The following is a 10,047-nucleotide window of genomic DNA, read 5'->3' on the forward strand; positions in this document are numbered from 1 at the left end:
AGACAGGGCGCTCAGGGCTGGTGCACTGGGACGACCCTGAGGGATGGGATGGGGAGGGAGGTAGGAGGGGGGTTCAGGATGGGGGACACATGTACACCCATGGCTGATTCATGTCAATGTATGGCAAAAACCACTACAATATTGTAATTAGCCTCCAATTAAACAAATTAATTAAAAAAAAAAGAATGCTTGTGTTACATGAATTCACCTCTACTGCAGCCCAAATATTTCCTCTTAAAACCTAACTCCAGATAGAAAATATTGATAGAACTCAGTTTAAGGTGGGAATATTGGTACTTATATATAAACACCATCGTTATAAAAGGATTTTGTTATATGTTATAATTTAGGCTTGTTATAATAATTTACATTTATATATGTGTGTGTGTGTGTATAATTTGTTCAGTTCAGTGGCTCAGTCGTGTGTGACTCTTTGTGGCCCCATGGACTGTAGCCCATCAGTTTCCTCTGTCCATGGGATTTCCCAAGCAAGAATACTGGAGTGGTTTGTCATTTCCTTCTCCAGGGGATCTTCCCAACCCAGGGACTGAACCTGTGTCTCCTGCATTGGCAGGCAGATTCTTTACCACTGAGCCACCAGGAAAGCCTTTCTATATGTGTGTGTATGTGTATGTGTGTGTGTGTATATATATATATAAATAAATTGGGAAAAGAGTACATCAAGGCTGTATATTGTCACCTTGCTTATTTAACTTATATGCAGAGTACATCATGTGAAATGCCAGGCTGGATGAAGCACAAGCTGGAATCAAGATTGTCAGGAGAAATTCAATAACCTCAGATATGCAGATGACACCACCCTTATGGCAGAAAGCGAAAAAGAAGTAAAGAGCTTCTTGATGAAAGTGAAAGAGGAGAGTGAAAAAGCTGGCTTGAAACTGAATATTCAAGAAATGAAGATTATGGCATCTGGTCCCTTCACTTCATGGCAAATACATGGGGAAACAATGGAAACAGTGACAGACTTTATTTTCTTGGGCTCCCCAAATCACTGCAGATGGTGATTGCAGCCATGAAATTAAAAGACGCTTGCTCTTTGGAAGAAAACCTATGACCAACCTAGACAGCATATTAAAAAGCAGAGACATCACTTTGCCGACAAAAGTCCATCTAGTCAAAGCTATGGAAAAAAGCTGAGCACCAAAGAATTGATGTTTTTGAACTGAGGTGTTGGAGAAGACGCTTGAGAGTCCCTTGGACTGCAAGGAGATCCAACCAATTTTAAAGGAGATCTGTCCTGAATATTCATTGGAAGGACTGATGCTGAAGCTGAAGCTCCAATACTTTGGCTGCCTGATGCAAAGAACTGACTCATTGGAAAAGACCCTGAAGCTGGAAAACACTGATGGCAGGAGGAGAAGGGGATGACAGAGGATGAGATGGTTGGATGGCATCACCGACTCGATGGACATGAGTTTGAGCAAGCTTTGGAAGTTGGTGAAGCCAACTCTAGGGAAGCCTGGAGTGCTGCAGTCCATGGGGTTGCAAAGAGTCAGACATGACTGTACAACTGAACTGAACTGATATATAACTTCATATGGTGGTAGGTTATAAGGTAAGGAGATAGAAAGTAAAAGAAAGAGGCACTGTTTTTAACAGGGTGATCAAGGGAGAACCTTTCTGAAGAGGTGACATTTTAGCACCCAAGAATGGGTTGCTTCATGGAAATTAATTTTCAGAAGAAGAAACAATATTTAAAAGATTTGTATTAAAAATGCTCAACCATTGTTTAGATCAGATTTAAAAATTCATAATAATAGCTAACAAGATTTCAATTTCTTTCTGTTTTTGTATGAACTTTCTGTACTTGATCTCAGTCGATCCTCATCTTTAACCAATGAGGCTTCAACCATTTTCTCAAGAAAAAAGTGTATTGGGGTCAGAATAAAACTGGTTCCAACTACAGCCCCACTACTAACCAGCTACAATGCTGACCTGGGCCCCTGGAGCTTCCCTAGGCCTCCATCTCTTCATCTGTGAATTGGCAGAGTTGGGCCGAGTCCCAAGAAATCTTTCCAGCACCAAGCTTTGAGAATAATTAAGTCAATTATCTCTCTGTTGCTGAAACAGATGACTACAGAGGGCACTTAGAGGTGCTTGTCCTGAAACAAAGTTGTTCTGCACCTCTGGGATTTGAGGTCTTATATCTGCCTGGCTTTTAGAAGTTTTCTCTTTTTCGTTTTTCATTTTTCCTGTCAGTTCAGCTGCCACTTCTTATGAGTGAGTGTGTGAGTAATAGTCGCTCAGTCATGTCCGACTCTTTGTGACCCCATGGACTTTAGCCTGCCAGGCTCTTCTGTCCCTGGGATTCTCCAGGCAAGAGTCCTGGAGTGGGTTGCCATTTCCTTCTTCAGAGGATCTTCCCGACCCAGGGATCGAACACAGGTCTCCTGCCACTTTTCATAGCTGCTGACGTAAAATGACAGCCGTCTCTCCTTGTCAACTGCTCTCATCATCTGGTTTGCTGTGGACTCTGGAGACTGAATAACCAAGTATATTAAATGGTATATGAAATAGGGAAAACTGAGTATATTTTCTGTAGAGTCCCGTGCATGAACTTTACTACTATTTGGCCTCTCAGATATTTTTCACTGAGGGCTTCCTAATTGTGTTCCAAACATTTAAGCAGGTGCAGACCCAATGCCCCAGCACAAAGCTGCCTCTCACTGCTAGTGTTACAGAGGTTCCGACATATATATGTTTCAACACATTTAAAAACGTGGAGCAAAAGTGTTTAGGGAGGCCTAAATTAGAACTTTAAATAATAAGAGCATTGCCATTGACAAGTCGCCTGTATCTAATCATTTTCTTTGTAATTTTGGCTTTTTTTATACCTTGCTGGGCTTCCCTGGTGGCTCAGATGGTAAAGCGTCTGCCTGCAATGTGGGAGACCTGGGTTTGATCCCTGGGTTGGGAAGATCCCCTGGAGAAGAAAATGGCAACCCACTGTAGTATTCTTGCCTGAAAAATTCCATGGATGGAGGAGCCTGGTAGGCTACAGTCCATGGGATCGCAAAGAGTTGGACACGACTCAGCAACTTCATATACCTTGTTAGGGGATTAAGTTCTCAGAGAAACAGTTAAGTAAGGTAGTCCATCAAGTAAGTAGTCTTTTGACTACTAAGTGATTTACTTTTCCCGCAATGAAAATGAATTATGTTATCCCTCCTTTACTAGCCTATAGTCCCTGAAAATGAAAATAACGTGTCCTCAGCCTCTGAGAGGAAGCAGCCAGGATGTATGGAGGCCTAGGATGGAAATTCTAAAGACTTTAAACAGAGCTTATCTTGAGATGCTTGAGAAATGAAAGACGCTAAGAGTCAAACTGCTTTTAAGTGATTATTTTCCTGTGGGAAAGTCAGGTGGAAAATCCTGGTGACTTGGATTGCAATCTATTGATGACTAGAAGGTTAAATGATCAAGAAATGAATATCATCACTGTAGAAGAAAAGAGTAGATACTTTTTGTTATAAAGGAAACAAAGAATGCAGTTAGCAGTGGCCAGATATATAACAAAATGTATCTGATAATTTTAGTCTTACTTGGGTGCTGCAAGGATCCTGATCAGGGGAAACAGCCATGCCCATACATAGGTCCTGGAAAAGTTTCTTCCCAGAACCACCTAAATGAAACAAAAACGCAATTCCAACTCTTTCAGGATGGCCACCCAGATCACTCGGGCAATGGTCTACATTCTTTTGGGCAACTCTAACCAAATGATGCTTCCTTAAATACACAAAGGCGGTCAACGGCTAATTTAAGACACAGTTTCAAGGAATAACTTGCGGTCACAGAATTCACATTCTTTCTTTCTTGGTTTCTGTCTAATCCATTCTCAGAATCACTTTTTCTGGCCTTTCCTCCCTTGTTGGTACCACTGTGGGGACCGCAAATGGGGAGAAAGAGAAAAGACCCTGCAGGATCTCACACGAAAGACTTGCCCTCCAGAATCTCCTGAATTTGTCCTCAGTATGAATTGAGTTCTTCCAGTTTTTCATTTATATCTCAGGTCCAGGGATGACTTACCGTAGTCAAAGCTGTTCTCAGCACTCTGGTTGCTCCAGTTGTGGGATGTCATTAATCCCACAGTTCCGACCTCATGGTTCATAGACGTTACCATGGAGACCGCCAACTACCACTGTGACCCGCTGCAGGTCAGCAGTACCACGCTGCTGGCCCCCTTCAACTTGCCCACCATACAGACTTCCCAGGCTGCTCAGCCGTTCAGTTATTATTAGCTGACCCAACTGTTCCCAAAGCCACGGAAGGGACAACTCATACGGTTGGGGGTTACTCAGACTCCAAATATGTCAACAACTTCAGTTTTGAAACTACTTAGCTTCTTGACCTAGGATTTCACTTCTATTCTACTACTCAGTACTGAAAACAGAAACTGATTTCTCAAGTAGATAGAGACAAATTTATATAGAAGCAGAAGGCAGTGCCCTGTTAAATAAGCATATGGCATTTTGGTCTGTAGTTTTAAGTTCTTATATGATATATTAATTGATCAAATTTGGCCTAGATTGTCCTTGATGACCTAGTTTCATTGTGTTTAGTATTTCTTCTGTTTCTTAATTTTCATCACTAATGACTGAAAATCAATATTTTCAGTTTATAAAATTGTTTCATAAAACACATGCACACCCCTTTGTAAAGGTCACTTTTTATTCCCCCCTTGGTAAAATGTGAGGTCTCAGCACTTTCAAGGTCTCCCTGCCAATCCTGAAAGTTCTTTGGTGCCAATTTCCCACTTCTTTGTCCCCAGTTCCATCACGTGTGATTTGTTCTAATATTTTGGCTCCTGAGCAGGGCTCATGTCTGTGAGGTGTCCTCATGGCATTTTGCTTGAGGATCCTACCAAGAGTCCAAAATCAGAAGTTATGCAGGTTAAGAATCAATGCTTGATTACAAGGTGATCGTAGGACGTATGACAAACATATTAAAGGAGTGAATCTCAGCCATTCCTCCAGCCCCTGGGAAAGTGACCAGTTGCTGGCTGACCTTGGCTGCCCTGGCTGACCTTTGGGCATTTCAAACCAATACCAAAGACTGTAATCTGGGGACTATCTATTGATTTCTTCATCAGTAGGTGCAACTGATGGAAAAATAGTTGAGTAGGGAGCATCATAGAGGTAAGGGTAGGCTAGAAAATCAGGTATAAAGGGCTTGGGGTGGATGCTTTGCATTATGGCTTTATTTGCCTTCTAGTCCATGTTAGTGAAGAAGGCAATGGCAAGCCACTCCAGTACTCTTGCCTAGAAAATCCCATGGACCGAGGAGCCTGGTAGGCTGCAGTCCATGGGGTCGCTAACAGTCGGACACGACTGAGCGACTTCACTTTCACTTTTCACTTTCCTGCACTGGAGAAGGAAATGGCAACCCACTTCAGTGTTCTTGCCTGGAGAATCCCAGGGACGGGGAAGCCTGGTGGGCTGCCGTCTATGGGGTCGCACAGAGTCAGACACGACTGAAGTGAATTAGCAGCAGCAGCAGTCCATGTTAGGCAAGGGCTTCCCGGGTGGCTCAGTGGTAAAGATTCTGCCTGCAATGCAGGAGATGTGGTTTTGATCTCTGGGTCATGAAGATCCTCTGGAGGAGGGGATGGAAACCCGCTCCAGTATTCTTGCCTGAAAAATTCCATGGGCAGGGGAGCCTGGCAGGCTACAGTCCATAGGGTGGCAAAGAGTCAATATGACTGAAGTGCCTGAACATGCATGCATCATGTTTAGACACAAAATGAGCCATAAGAATTTTGGATAATCAGAAAACACCACGATCCCTTCTTCTTTTTAAAATGTAAACCTTCTAATGATTACTTAGATACGGTGTCCTTTTTCACTCAACAATAGGTTTGAATCCTTTAAGCTGTTCATGTAGCCTTCACCATTTAAATTCTATTTGAGATGGTGGCGGACATATTAGTGATGGATAATGTAAATATCTTCTGTTCTCGAAAAAATAAAAATTCCTGTCACTCATTCTTAAATATTCAGTGAGCTCATACTGTGTTTAAATGATCAACTGTGGTGCCTTCACTGGCCCCAGGTCACATCTTTTTACCCTAAATTCTCAAACCTCAAACTACTACATCTACGCACGCACAATCTGGTACATAGGAATGCAGAGCCTGCAGACTTAAAAAAAAATTAAAACAAATTTAAATGTTCATCTTTATTAAAAAATTTTTTTTAATTTTTTTTGACCACACCGTGTGGCTGCAGGATCCTAGTTCTGCAACCCAGGATTGAACCTGTGCCCCCTGCAGTGGCAGTACGGAGTCCTAACTATTGGACCCCAGGAAGGGCCTAAATGTTCATCTTTAAATTAAGTGACATAAGAACTCAGAGGAAGGGAAAGGACTGGAAGCAAAGTGCTGGCTTTCCCTGCCAAGACTGCACCTTTCATGAGCATGTCTATAAAGAGACCCTGTTGAATTGCTTTTCTTGGGATGTATATTTTCTTTTTTTTTTTTAATTTTATTTTATTTTTAAACTTTACAATATTGTATTAGTTTTGCCAAACATCGAAATGAATCCACCACAGGTATACCTGTGTTCCCCATCACAACGTAGCTACCCTCTTAGCTGGTTGAAGATGGATCATCCCATAATGTAATTCAGACCAAAACTAGGTTTATTTTTTTCAAAGGCCATGGGAAGTTAAGCACATCTGCCCACTGGCTCCTTTCTGGGCCAGATTTTGCACCAATATGGAAAACCTGTTTTGCAGGACTTACACGCAAACTGAGGAGTTTCCTGAAAGGCGTCTCTGTAGCTCTTCTAACTTGAAAGTTCATCTCTGTAGGAAGTGGGGACCTTTTGCAACATTTTATTCCTCACCTTTCCTTCTATAAAATTCAAACTTAAAATACATAAATTCTTCCAAATTGTAGATTCATGGAACCAGAATTGGAACAATTCAAATTCATGCAACTAGGACTCTTATATAATAGAGGATCTGATCTGAAGCAACCCAGAGACTAAGAATCTAATCTGCACTTAACCTGTCAATTTTTTTTTTTCATGAGCAAAGGATCTGAATAGAACTTTCTCCAAAGATGACACACAAATTACCAATAAACACATGAAAAGATGCTCCATATCGTTAATCATTAGAGAAATAATAATCAAAACCACAATGAGATATCACTTCACACCCACTAAAATGGCCAGCATCAAAAAGTCATAATAACAATGTTGGTAAGAATGCAGAGAAATTGAAACCCTCTTACACGACTGGTGAGAGTGAAAACAGGGCAGCCACTTTGTAAAACCGTCTTGCAGTTCCTTAAAAAGTTAAATGTACTTGTTATCATTTGACCCAGCAGTTCCACAATCTTGGTACATACCCAAGAGAAATAACAACAGATGTCCTCACAAGAACTGGCAGATGGATGTTTTCAGCAGCATTATTCACAAAGGCCAGAGTTGGAAACAACTCAAATACCTGTCAACCGATGAACAGATAAGCAAAATGTGGTATATCCATGCAATAGAGTATTATTTGGAGAAGGCAATGGCACCCCACTCCAGTGCTTTTGCCTGGAAAATCCCATGGACGGAGGAGCCTGGTGAGCTGCAGTCCTTGGGGTTGCTAGAGTCGGACACGACTGAGTGACTTCACTTTCACTTTTCACTTTCATGCATTGGAGAAGGAAATGGCAACCCACTCCAGTGTTCTTGCCTGGAGAATCCCCAGGGATGGGGGAGCCTGGTGGGTTGCCGTCTATGGGGTCGCACAGAGTCGGACACGACTGAAGTGACTTAGCAGCAGAGTATTATTTTGGCGATGAAAAGGAATGAAGAGGGCGTCCTTGGTGGTCCAGTGGTTGAGAAACCAACTTGCAATGCTGGTTCGATCTCTGGTCTGGGTAGATCCCACATGTCACGGGGCAACTAAGCCCATGAGCCACACTAACCATGCCTGCACTCGGGAGCCCGTGAGCCACAACTACTGAGCCTAAGTGCCTAGAGCCCATGCTCCTTAACAAGAGAAGCCACCACAGTAAGAAATCTGCATGCCGCAACTAGAGAGTAGCCCCTGCTCCACACAACTAGAGAAAGCCCATGTGCAGCAAATAAGACCCAGCACAGCCCAAACTAAATAAAGAATAAATACTTTAAAAAAGGAATGAAGAACTGATACATGCTACAACATTGAACTTTGAAAACTTGATGCTAAGGAAAGAAGATAGTCGCAAAAGATCATATATTATAAGATTCTGCTTACATGAAATGTTCAGAATAGATCAATCTGTAAAGACAAAGTAGATTAGGGGTTGCCTATGGCTAGGAGAAAGGAGGGGACGGTGAGCAAAAACTAAAGGGTATGGGTTTTTCCTGAGTTGATGACAATGTTCTAAAATGGATTATGTTTACCATTGCACAACAGTGACTATATTATACTAACAACCATTGACTTTGACACCTTCTATAGGGGAATCATGCAGTAGGTGAACTGTATTTCTAGGTTTCCTATCTCAGCTTTTTTAATCATTCTGGCTGCCAGAAAATTCTTTTTTATATTTATTCTCATTCTTTTTTTTGCTCACTCTAAGCAAAACTTATTCCCTTTTGTGTTTGGTAGAGACAGAGAGAGGGAAACAACTTCCTTATTAAACTTCCTGAATCATGACGCTTCTAATACTCAGAGGTCATATTTGATCAGCTGTTTGGAGGAAGCAACGTCAGCGCCTTTCACCTTTTTTCATAGTATCCATTTCTACACCATTGTTTGCCTTGGAGCATCTCCTCTCCTGGAGCTTCTGAACCACTCTGGGCCTCAGATTCCCAATCTATAAAATGAGAGTGTTGGACTAGATCTCAGGGACCCACTGCAGCTCTGAAGTCCTGTGAAGATGTCAGTGTCCTGTGAGAAAACTAGACACATAAAATATGGATATTTTCCTGAGCCACTTGTAGGCATAACTATAACCAGCTCTGCAAAGAACCTAAAACCGGATTGAAGTAGCTGCGTTTTAAAATCAGTGAACACAGTATGAAGTGGACGCAGCGGAAGACCAAGCAAGTTAGGAAACTTGATTTCTGCTTTTATGACTCATGGTGAGAGTTTGGAGAAGTCACATGACCCCCTCGTGTACATTTCCTTTTAAGTCAAATGGGCTTCATATAAGCTACATACCTCTCTCTAAGAAATGTTCCCACTGATGAGTACATGAGCAAATATTGTAATGCAAAGATTTTAACAGTGGTTTGTATATTTATAAATTGAAACAAAAATGCTGTCATTGAAAGAATTCTTTCCTTGGAGAATATTTATGGCGCCTAATTTTTAGGGTGGCGCATTTTACTTCGATCTCATCATCTCCTCTTAAAACTAATAAAGGGACTTCCCTGGTGGTCCAGTGGCTAAGACTCTGAACTCCCAACGCAGGGGACCTGGATTCCATCCCTGGTTTGAGAACAAGATCCATATGTTACAATTGAGATCTGGCACAGCCAAATAAATACAATTTTTTAAAAAAATAGTGAATATGGCATAGTAAAAAATAAAATACGCATGAAAATAAAAGCATGATGAAATCATGATAAATGTGAACAAAGCTAAGAACATAAAAAAGTCAACAAAATATTTTCCTTGCAAATTTGGCCTTGTAAAAAATCGATGTTAATTATAAAAAATGGTTAAACATATTTCTAGTTGACCCTTCCTCCCCCACTTCTCTATTGATTTCACTGTTGTCTTATCTTTCTGGTCAGATCTCAGAAACCAGAGGTTAAGCGATCATGTCTCATTTCTCCTTTGTAACATCTCACGGCCTATAAAAATGCAGTTACCTGGTATTTACTCAGGAAATACTGATGTCATTTGTTGCCTTGTGATGGAAGCGGTGATTAAATAAAAATGTAACAATAAACATTTTACAGTCCAGGTAGACTTTTTTGTGGGTCTAATGATTTCTGAGAAACATAAACTTCTTTTAAAGCCTCTTAAACAATCACAAATGTCTCATAATATTCAGGAGGCCAGTTACATCATAAAGAGACTTAGAAAACTGAACAA

This window comes from Bubalus bubalis, chromosome 13 (assembly GCF_019923935.1).
Source record: "Bubalus bubalis isolate 160015118507 breed Murrah chromosome 13, NDDB_SH_1, whole genome shotgun sequence".
In the NCBI taxonomy this organism is placed as follows: domain Eukaryota; kingdom Metazoa; phylum Chordata; class Mammalia; order Artiodactyla; family Bovidae; genus Bubalus; species Bubalus bubalis.